This window comes from Culex pipiens, chromosome 3 (assembly GCF_016801865.2).
Source record: "Culex pipiens pallens isolate TS chromosome 3, TS_CPP_V2, whole genome shotgun sequence".
Taxonomy (NCBI): Eukaryota; Metazoa; Arthropoda; class Insecta; order Diptera; family Culicidae; genus Culex; species Culex pipiens.
Genome location: NC_068939.1, coordinates 183,650,260 through 183,661,635, shown reverse-complemented (window position 1 = coordinate 183,661,635; position 11,376 = coordinate 183,650,260).

Genomic DNA, 11,376 nt, shown 5'->3' with positions numbered 1-11,376 from the left:
CTTTTGCCACTGCATGTGAAAACTCGCAGGGCCAGATTTATTATCGCTGGGATGTGCAACGGATTTCAAACGACAAACCGTTTCCATCGTCAACAAAACAATGAAGCCAGAGCTTACCAGCCAGCCAGTGGTCACTGTCCATCCATTGTTCATTACTGGATGCCAGGTTAAGGATTCCGAAATGACACGGACCGTCGTTTAGCAAAAACTACAGCAAAAAAAGCCGTAGATTCGCCAGAGTGTCATCCTGACAAACATAGAAGACGGCCATCGCCAGCTTGGGATCTCTTCATCAGAAAGAGTGCTGCCAACGGCAGCTGCCAGACCAGAATCGTCGTCTGTTTATGCTGACCTCCTCTTCAACCCCACTTTTCCTCAGTACATTTCCCTGTTTTTGCATACATAAACATGCAAACTGGCCCCAAGTTCGCGCTCGTTGTGCCCCAAGAAGACACCCCCAGCCAGCCAGCCGGTTCGTATTGCCCATAGTTTTTAATTCTTCTTCGCTGTGAGCGCATCAACATCAGAGCAGCTCTCTGAAGCTGCCATTTTCCCGATGGCCGTGGCAAATTTCCCTTTGTTGTTTGCACTCGACTCGAGGCACATCGAGTGGGGGAAATGTGACTTTTCTGCGGGCTGCTCTGCTTTGCTATGCGCTGTGAAGCCATCATGGGAAAATGGCCCCCCGGAGTAGCCGAGAAGCTGCTGCTGCTGTTGCTTGAAAAACAAAATAAAAGACCGCCGCTTTCCCTTTGGTGTGTTTGTCTCTGCTTCCAAGTTCTATAGTCATGGGATGAGATCCTGATGGCCGGCTGGCAAAAAAGGGTCATTTGGGCTATAATAGCCCCTGACCCGCGTGGAGCTTCAGCCGAGAGGCACTCGGGCCCGCTGCTGTTGGCGATCATGGTTAGGGTTACCGAACAGTAATACTATACTTTAATACGCTAATGGGCAGGTTATTAGTTATTCATCAGAAAAAAAAACTCACTCTATTATTATCTCAACCCTGCAAGCTCTGTTTCTGGCAACTTGCTTCCACAGCCTTTGGATGGGTCATGGATTAAAAAAATCATTTTAAATCTACCATTGACACAACTTATGAAAATTTCACAATAGTTTCTGTTTTAACACTCGTGCCATTCACTCTTCGAGCAATTACTGTAATGACGGTTCTAGATATAGAAATGACCCACGAAATAATAGAATGAAATGAAAAAAAAACACGATATGTAAGATGCATCTACAAATAACATATATTTGACAAACAACTATCGATTGCTCTTATAATTACATGAACATTTTCACAAAATACGTATTTTTCCTGTATTTTGAAAATGCAATGTTTCTCGAAAAATACTTAAAATTATTGTTATTGCAGTAAGGGTATCAAATGATCGGGATTTTTCATACATTTCGAATGAATTTTTTTTTTTAAATACTGAAGAAAAATCACAAAACAACGTATTTTTGAAAAAAAAATACTCAAAATTTTTGTTTGTCACAATATGGGTATCAAAAAATAACACAAATTTAAAAAAAATGCTCAAATTTTTTACAAAACTACAGTTTAAAAAAAATACTTCAAATTTTATTTTTTCGCAAAATGGGTATCAAATGATTCTAATTTTTTATATATTCGAATTTATTAACAAAATTTTTTGAAAATACTAAAAAAAATCACAAAACTACGTATTTCTGAAGAAAATACACAAAGTTTCAGTTTTTTCAATATGGGTATCAAATGTTCGGGATTTTTTCATACATTTCATACATTTTTTTGAAAATGCTCAATTTTTTTACAAAACACCGTATTTTCGAAAAAAAATGCTCAAAATTTAAATTTTTCGCAATATGGGTATCAAATGATCGAGATATTTTAATAAATTTCGAAAACTTGAACCATTTTTTTTTTGAATACTCAAAATTTTCACAAAACTACATATTTTCTATAAAAAATACTCCAAATTTCAAAGTTTCAATGTTACTCAACTGTAATTTTGGGTGTTTTTTTTTTCGAAAATACGAAGCTCTGTGAATTTTTTTATTTTTTTCAAGAAAAGGTTGTTATTACATTCGAAATGTATGAAAATCATTTGATACCAATATTGCAAAAATCTTAAATTTGGAATATATTTTCGAAAATACGTAGTTTTGTTTTTTTTTAGTATTTTCAATAAAATTTTATGACATTCGAAATGTATGACATATTGCAATATCATTTTTTTTTGTTTTTTTTAGAGTAAAAATTGCATTTTCAAAATGCAGGAAAAATATGTAGTTTTGTGAAAATTTTCATGTAGGGGAACTATACCCTTTCTCAGCCTATTTCTATTTTCGGCCTATAAGCACTTTGATCATGAATTACAGCTTTCATAAAGTGTTTTTGACTGTTCCAAAGTAATAAATAGCTCAAACAAAAGTGAGCAAGCAACTCTCCATTGTTGATACATCTGAAAATGTTGATTTAATAGCAAAAAACGGCAAAAGTGATGAGAATTGGTCGAACGGCTTAGAGTGATTAAAATGGGCATATTTCCCCTAACTAAAATTACAATGGAGAGCTGCCATCATCCCGATTCCAAAACACTATTTTTATGTTTGCATGATTTTTCATTCGATTATAGCCAAAATCCCATAAGCTCTGTGCTTCATATGCGGTGCTAAACCGTTGCATGACTGTTACTCTCCGCGAAAACCGGAGATGGATTTCACTTGATTTTATTTTTTTGCAAAAACTTTGTGGCTACTTTGTATCATTAGTTTTCCCATAGAATTCTGGCAGCTATCCATATTAAAATGGTATGTAAATATTTGAAAATCGTTATCTGATCTACACCAAGTCTTAGACAAATTTGTAGGTATTGGTTAGGAATATTCAGAAAAAATCGTTACACTCTAAAAAAAATACTCATTTTTAAATACATTTCGATTTTGATAAAAAAAATGCCAACAGTCGCCTTTTTTTTTTGTTTGAAGAAATAGTGATTGAAAAAAAAATTAACAACGTTCAATAATTATTATTTATCATTTTTTTTTCTAAATAACAAATCTCAGATTTTTTTTCAAAAATCTGGGAAAGTTTCTTACAAATGTGTCTGAGACAAATTGAAAAATTGTATTTTCGTTCGAGATACTGCCGCTCAAATATAAAGAAACAATAAAATTGAAGTGTTCCATGTGTCACACAAACTGCGTTCAATTTTTTAGGTCCGATATCTTTGGAACTAATGCTCCGATTTTCAATGTTAAAAAAAATCAAATCAAACAAAAACTTTCGCATTTATCCTTATTTTTTTTTACTTAAACCATTTGTTTTTGCTATAATTAAGCAATGTTGCCAATTCTACGTTACGTTTGAATTTAGCTTTATCTTTCATTAAGTCATATTTCATATCGTCATCAGGGGTGACCTTGAGGCTGCTGGGGGATGAGATTGAGTCATACAAAAAAACTAAACTATGTATGACCCAATCTCACCCTCCAGCCCCAAGGTAACCCCTGATGACAGAATTAATAATAATATTGTTGCACATTTATTTTAACACAGTTTTTTTTTTAATTTCAATATTTTGTATCCAAAATCAAAAACATTTGATCAAAGTTATCATTTTTTTCACCGCTTCATTGTTTAACTGCTCGGCAGATGAACAAAACAAACTGAATATTTTCTAAACATTTGAAAATGTCCAAAAATAAAAGGGAGCAAAATACATTTTTTCAATGAACTTTAAAAAATTAAAGAAACTTGAAGAACAATGAACTGAAAACTGTTTGTAATATTATATACATTGTTTAAATTTTGATTATTTATCATTTTACAATATTCTTAAAAAACAATGAAACAATGAATACATGACACCCCCAAATGTATGTAAACTCAGTTTAAAGTTAAATAAATTAATGATTGCCAAATCAACTGCTATATTGAAATTAAAAATTATCATATTGTTATGAGCCATACGCAGGGGTGAGATTGTGTCCGGGAGAGGAATGATTTGGTCATACAAATTTGCAAAAAAAAATGTATCATCCAATCTCACCTTGCAGATCCAATGTCACCCCTGACGACGGTACCTCCTCGACCAGAGTCGAAAAATATTTGCCACGACCTCTCTTAAACTCAACATGTTATTATTTTTTCGGCTTCACAAGAATTAGATCTGACAAGCAGGCCCAGAAGGTTTGGCACCCCTGGAGTAGATGGTTATGTTACAGACATGACCAGTACGACAAAGAACAATGTACGATAATAATTCAAGCAAAAAAATGTTAATGGGATAAGCCGCAGTATTAAAACAAACCTACCCTGGTCACGTTACGTACTATTCATCAATCGACATATTTTTATTTGTATGAAACTTTGTCACTCTTCCTTATGTCCAAAGAAACTCCATATAAGTTAATATACAAATTTAGGGGCTGTTTTTTAAGAACTTGTATAAAAAATAATTTGAAAATCCGTAGCTTGAGAATGTATTTTCTGATCGATTTGGTGTCTTGGGCAAAGTTGTAGTTTAAGAGTAGGAATTTTCTAAACGAGGTACTAACAGATTTTTTTTTCAATTTTTTTTTTACAAAACCTCTTTTTTAGCAGGATATATACCGTTAAAAGAGCCAACTTTTGAGCATGGTGGATGTTTCCATTTCAGTTAGGCTATGATTTTTCGAGTGTCAAAAAAATCTAATGATTCGAAACGACACAAAATTTACAAAACATCAGATTGAATTAAAACAATTATTTTCTATTGATTGGAGTTATCATTGATTCTACTCGACAATTGAATAGTTTCCCCAGGGTAACTCTACCCGGGCCAGTCAGAAAAGCCATGATATGATAAGTTTGTTGTTTTTCGTGGCGTATCCTTTCTATATGGTGGTGGTGTGGTGATGAAATGTTTGCAAATGAAGGGAGAAAAAGCTGAACATGTTGTGTCTGTGATGTGCCATGCGAGAGTCTAGAGCAGATGAGTGTGATGCTCAACAACATTGTTGCTGATTTTTTGCCACTTTTTCTGCTCGCTCCTCACAGAGACAAGCGGGGACAATGGAAATAAAAGAAAATTGAAATGGTAAATGTGTGTATTTTGTGTATACTTTCTTTAGTTGTCTGTCACTCCGAAAGAGTAACATCTTGCTAGTGCAACTGAAACACACAAAAGAGATACAATTTTGTGAAATTCTATTAAAACAACAACAAAGGAACATATCAGAGTCACGGTCCGAGATTTTCACTTTGTTTGCACCAATTAGAATTATAAAACATTCAATCTTAACCTTGGAAAATCCCACCTCCAGCAAAACACCACCCTCTGAGGCTTCGGTTATAATTAAAACAAACACAACACCAAAACAAGTCGGACATAAACCGAGAAACCTTCTTCATTTCGCAAGACATTTCGTTATTTGCCAAGAGCGCAAACCTCAAGCCATGGGCAAAAACAAACGAAAACATCCGAGTCCCAGTCCAAAAGACATTTTCCGCTGAGCCGGGATGATGCTGAGGTGATGACAACACGTTTGGCAACAACCACGTGCGTCATGGCAGGGAGGGGAGGGGAGGGGAAACCAGGTGTGTATTATCACCTTCGCAAGATAAGCCCCCTTTCTCTTGCACGGCAGTGTGGACAAATTAAATTAAACGGAGCCACCCTTTCCGGCGTGTGATCCTTGCGGCAAAGCCACCGACGAAGGGCCACGGAACAAATGAAACCAAATTTACCTTGGCGTGACGCGCGCGAAAAACACGGATATCTGGAGGCCAGGTTATCTTTGCGTTACTGCGGTCCACTTAATGTGGGAAATGTGGGGATGTTTTAAAATCACATGATTTATCTAAACAGGACTGAAAACTCTTATTTATTTCCCAAAGCATACAACACACGAATTATTCGTATTCGTATTTCAAAAAGATAAATTTCACGCATTTTTAATTTCTTAACATTGAAAATTGGTATCAATAGTTTTATAAGAAACTTAAATATTTTCAAATTTGGGCAACCATCAACACTATTCAAAAAATTAAAAATTGCAAAAATTTCGCAAAATTCGTACTTAATATGGATTCACCTCGAAAACAGTGAAATTTTCTAAAATATCTGTAAAATATTTTTTGATTTAGAACCAGTTTTTCATCTAAAAATGAAATGATTTTTTTTCGCCAAATTGCAAATTTGGCAAATTAAGATTTTTTTTTTGCACAAAGGCCGTCGCAAATATTTTTTGAAGTTTATGTTCCTTGGGTCTGACCGAAGTGGAGGAGGAGGAGGGGGGGGGGGGAGGGGGGGTCAAAAAAAATATCTAAAAATTTATATTTCAAAATTTGGATGAAAAAAGTGTTTTAAAATACATTTTACACGCGTCCAGTTGCTTTCCAATCATTAGTTTTCTGAAAATTTAAAATGTCTTCAGAGTTGTTCTAATATGCTAAACATGATTAAATTGCAGGAAATTTACATCCGAGCTTTACAAAAACATCAGTTTTTCCTGAAATTTTATATCTAACATAAACTATTTAGAGAAACTTAAAATTATCTAAGAATTTTTTTTTTTTTTTGATCTGACGAGAAGATTTTTGGTAGATTTTTGATAATTTATTGAACAATAAGAATTTTTTTTGCTATTTGCACTGGATTTAGTGAAATTTCTGTTTCTTTTTTTTTGTGAATTCTTAATTTTTTACTGAAATAATGATTTCTGGGACTATTTTATGCATATTTTTGCTTGGAACAACATTTTTTGGAAAATCGTTGAAATTACAGGAAATTTTCGACCGATGTTTAAAAACCCATCAGTTAGATGCTAAATGATGGTCCTTAAAAACGTTGCATTGATATTTTTAAATTGTTAAATTGCTTTTGATAATAAATATTTTCGGCAAATTTTCGGGATCCGTATTATCACATGTTTTTAAATTTCACTAGGCAAAATTTGGGTTCTCAGCCAGTTGAATATTTTTCAACAGTTTAAAAAATAGCTAAGATGAGGAACATGCAACATATTTATGAAGTTTGAGTGTGTTTGCTTTAGACTTATCGAAATTAGAGTATATAATCATGTACACATTTCTGCACTTCAAAATTTCTTTCACGCCGTTTTTTTTTTTGACGCAAATATGAAGGTATTTAAAAAAAATTGTAAAGTTTTTGGGATTTAAAGAAATTTTCAAAACACTCAGATTCTTTTGATTTTTTGACTCAAAAAAGTGAACTTTGATAATTTTGCATTCAATTAATTTAGCTCAATCTCTTTTTTTTTTTCAAGAATTTATTCAAATTCTCATAGATATACCTAATAAACCTAATACTTTTCAGAATTAAATTAAAAGTTAACTTAAAAATCTGGTTTTGATTTTTGAACGAGAACAAGTTTACAAAAAATCTGATATTTTTTGGCGGCGCAATGTTAAAAATGTTAAAAATGCAAAAGGTTCAATTGAGTAAAACATAAAAATGTGATAGAAGTAAATAATCGAACTTTCTTTCATTATTCTTAACTTATTCTTCTTCTAACTTCAAAAGCCTGTTTACTTGTTTTCCATGACCATCCCCATAGTAGAACATTAACCTCGCACCAGACACAGGTCAACATTATTTCAACAACAACAAAAAAACAACCCTTCTTAAAAACAGCCCAACCGCACAAGCGTTTTCCGCAACAATGATAAAAATAAAGCCACCGCAAAAATTAATGCCACACGGCCAAGGCAATGGGCAACGAGTTGTTGAGCAAAGAAACGGTCTAAGCACCGGATGATCTTCTTAGTGTTGAACAACTTTCCAGTGTGGTCGGTCCCGGTCCCCAATCCCCAGTGCCAGTGATAATCATCCGGTGCTGGCCCCCTTCTTTCATGCAAGATGAAGAGTTGTGTGGCATGGGGCATTTTAATGAAAATAAATTGTTCATAGTTTGCCGAGGAAGAGAGAGAGAGAGAGAGAGAGAGATATCTCCTCAGGCTCAGACAAGGACATATGACGAGGTCGAGGACTAAGAAGAAATGGGGCTGCTGCTTTTCCGGCGTGCCAGAGTCGTAGCAGTTGTGCACTTTGGATAAGAATAAAGGCTCCCCATTGGGAAAGACATTTATAAGAGCTTTTCCTTGCTTGACAATCTGCTCCCAGGAGGAAACTCAAACCAGACCAACCCTGCTACACATGAGTGAGTGAACTACGCGTCCAGCTGGAGAAACGTACGTCTTGTTCGTTGGACGGACAAGCAAGGTCAACCCTCAGCAAGAAGTAGTACGCTCGAGTCATTCATTACGATGACACTAACCTCCTGACTGACTCACTGCCACCACAAAAACCTTCCAGATATGAGCTAGAGCCAGCCAACTCTACCTCGTATATCTAAGGGGAAATTTGAGACACTTGAAAGGCGATATATACATGTTCAACGGTTAAAGCGAGCATCTTTTTGGGTCATGTCAGTCACCGTGGTCAACCCTTCTTGTCACTCGTGCTGACATTCCATAATAGGATTTCGCTCGTTGACATCACACACTAACCGCACACCGCCAAACAAACCGGCCAGAAGCAGAAGCCCAGAAGCAGCAAAACCAACCAGGTGCCCTCGTATAGCTGTCCGTCCGTCCACTCAACGGAACGAAGTCAATAAGCTGTGATGTGCCATGTGCCGGGGTTGTTGCGGTGACTGTCGTTTAGCGCAAGCACACACCTATCAATTCCATTTCCGTGATCCCCCGTGACCCGACCCTGGATGTGTGTTTCGCAGAGGAGTGCGGTTCGGCTTTTTAACCCTGCGTTTGGAGGTACTTTAAACTTCAGTAAAGTAAGTATCTAGAATTAATTTTTAAACTAATTGACATCTTACCAAGTGCGACCAAACGTAAATTTTAATGCAAAATTAGCGCTTCCCAAACACGGACGGGAATGTCAAGTACCTATTTTGAGGGGAAAATCACCCAAGCACCGCGACCGGTGTCGGTCGCGAAAAGGAAGGGAATTAACGGGCCGAAAACATATATAAGAATGTGCGCCAGTTTTCAGACCATCATTCACGTCTCAGACGTCGGACCGGCCAGACCAGCAGCAGCAGGAGAGAGAGACCAGAACAGTAGCAGCAGGAGAGAGAGGGACCAGATCTACAACAGAAGCGTGCATCGCCTTCTCGTCAGCCAGTTGCCTTTCGATGGCCAGACCGTTTGGATCTTCTGAGGAAGGGGGTGAGGACTGCTCAATTCTTCGGAGTTGCCCTCACTTCCCGTCCCTCGTCCCACCCATTTTTCAAAATTAAGATATGGAAAACTCTATGCCCACATATCAAACATTACGTAGTCCTACGCCATTCCGGTTATGTCTGTGCCATAACTACTTTGACTTTTATTATTAATAAATTATGGCAAAACCGCTGAACTGCCCCTGTTTGCATAAATGTTCCATATGCATGTTCACCACTTTTGAGTTAGTTATGCAGTTTGATTCAAAATCTTATGCTCAAAATATTTAGTACTTTGTTATAAAAATCTGGAGGAAATGCAGTTTATAGTGAAACATAACACGTGGCCTTCTGTGCGGGATAAACATACACTGCGTGTTTCTCAACTTGCTGTTTTTGCATTTGAGACATTTTTGCGAATATGGGCTGGTGACTAATGCACTTTGCAACACATTTTGTTGCATTTAAAACTGTTTATTTGCATATAAAAAAAACAAAATCATTTAAACAAGTGACATTTACTTAATTTCAATCAAAGATTTGCTCGAAAAAATACAAAAAAAATAATAAGAAATTTTTTTAAACAACTTAATTTTTGAACAAAAAAAAATCCTGAAATTCAATATAAAGATTCCAAGAAGCACAGAATTTCTGAGAAAAATGCAAAAAAAATCTCACTCGTATAAGGTTAAGTGTTAGGTTTCAAAAGTTTTATCATTTTTTTTAGTACCAAGTAAAACTTTCTTTTTTTTTTTTTAAATTTCATACAGCATTTGAAATTGAATCAGACTGCATCATTAGCTCAATCAATTTTAAAGTTTTATTTTAGAAATCTGCAACCGCTATCGCCCTTTTGAAATGATAGTCTAGATAAAAAAAATCAAAATATTGTTTTCGAGAAAATCGGAAAATTTCACGAATGTCGCATATTTTAACATTGAAAATCGGACCGTTAGTTGCTGAGATTGTGAGGGTTGTGCGGGTGAGACTGAAAAAAACAATTTTCTTATTTCTTTTTCTTTTATCCGTTGTATCTCAGCAACCAGTGATCCCATTTTCAATGTTTCTTAGACGGAATTGTAGCAAATTTTCTGAACTTTTCGAAAAAAATATTTTTCAAAAAATGGACAATCCTGGACACTATTTTAAAATGTGAAAAAACCGGAATTTATCGAACAAAATTTTATACTTTGAGAACGGTGCACTTAATAAAAAAAATTAGGGTACTATTCGATCACAAATTCAAAAAAAATCAAATTATTCGCATTGCCTTGGCGTTCTCAATTGCGAGATTCCTACTCGAAACTAGGTGTCCGAAGGCTTGATTGTTGAGGCAATTGCAAACCTTTTTTACACCTGAGCTTCCTTCCACCTCGGGATTCGAACTGACGACCTTAGGATCGTGAGTCCAACTGCATACCAGCAACTCCACCGAGGCAGGACCCAGCGAGACGACTCCTACACCTGGATTGAGCTAACGACCTAACCCTCTAACATTTACTTCCCCGTCCGACGGAAGGCGTGATCAGACAAATCTCGTCTCGAAAAATGCCACCGGGACCGTCTGGGATCGAACCCAGGCCGACTGGGTGAGAGGCAATCAAGCTTACCCCTACACCACGGTTCCCGCAAATTCAATTTTACATAAAAAAGGTTAAAAAATATTAAGAACAAGATTCCATTTTTTTTGCATAAAAACACTGATTAAAAAAAATCAAAACTCGTCGGTAAAATTTTCGTCAGACTTCTGAATGACTTAAAGATGTAGGTTTTTGTCCCCTGAAATTTAAACAAAAATTCAAAAATTAAACGAGCTGCTTTCATCGACTGCAAGCCGTAAATCCAGCTCAAATTAAAAAAATACGGATTTTGGGAAATTGAATTTTTGTGAAAAACAAAAATTAGAATATCAAACAAAATTCTTCCGTGTACCTATTTTTTCTAAATAGTCCTCAAAGAAATTTCTTCAAATGTTACAGGGAACAAAAAAAATTTCACAAAATGGCTCCTTTGGTGATAGGAAAGACCCCCACAAAGTTTGAGCCAAATTTAAAAAATACCAAAATAAAAATAGTCGAAATCGGCCGATTTCGTAGAGGATTGCACTTTTTTGAAAAAAAAAAAATGCTTTCGCGCCCTTGAAGAGTTGGCGACAAACAATATTTGGAACGGGTTTAAAAAGATAACCCAAATGTGATATTC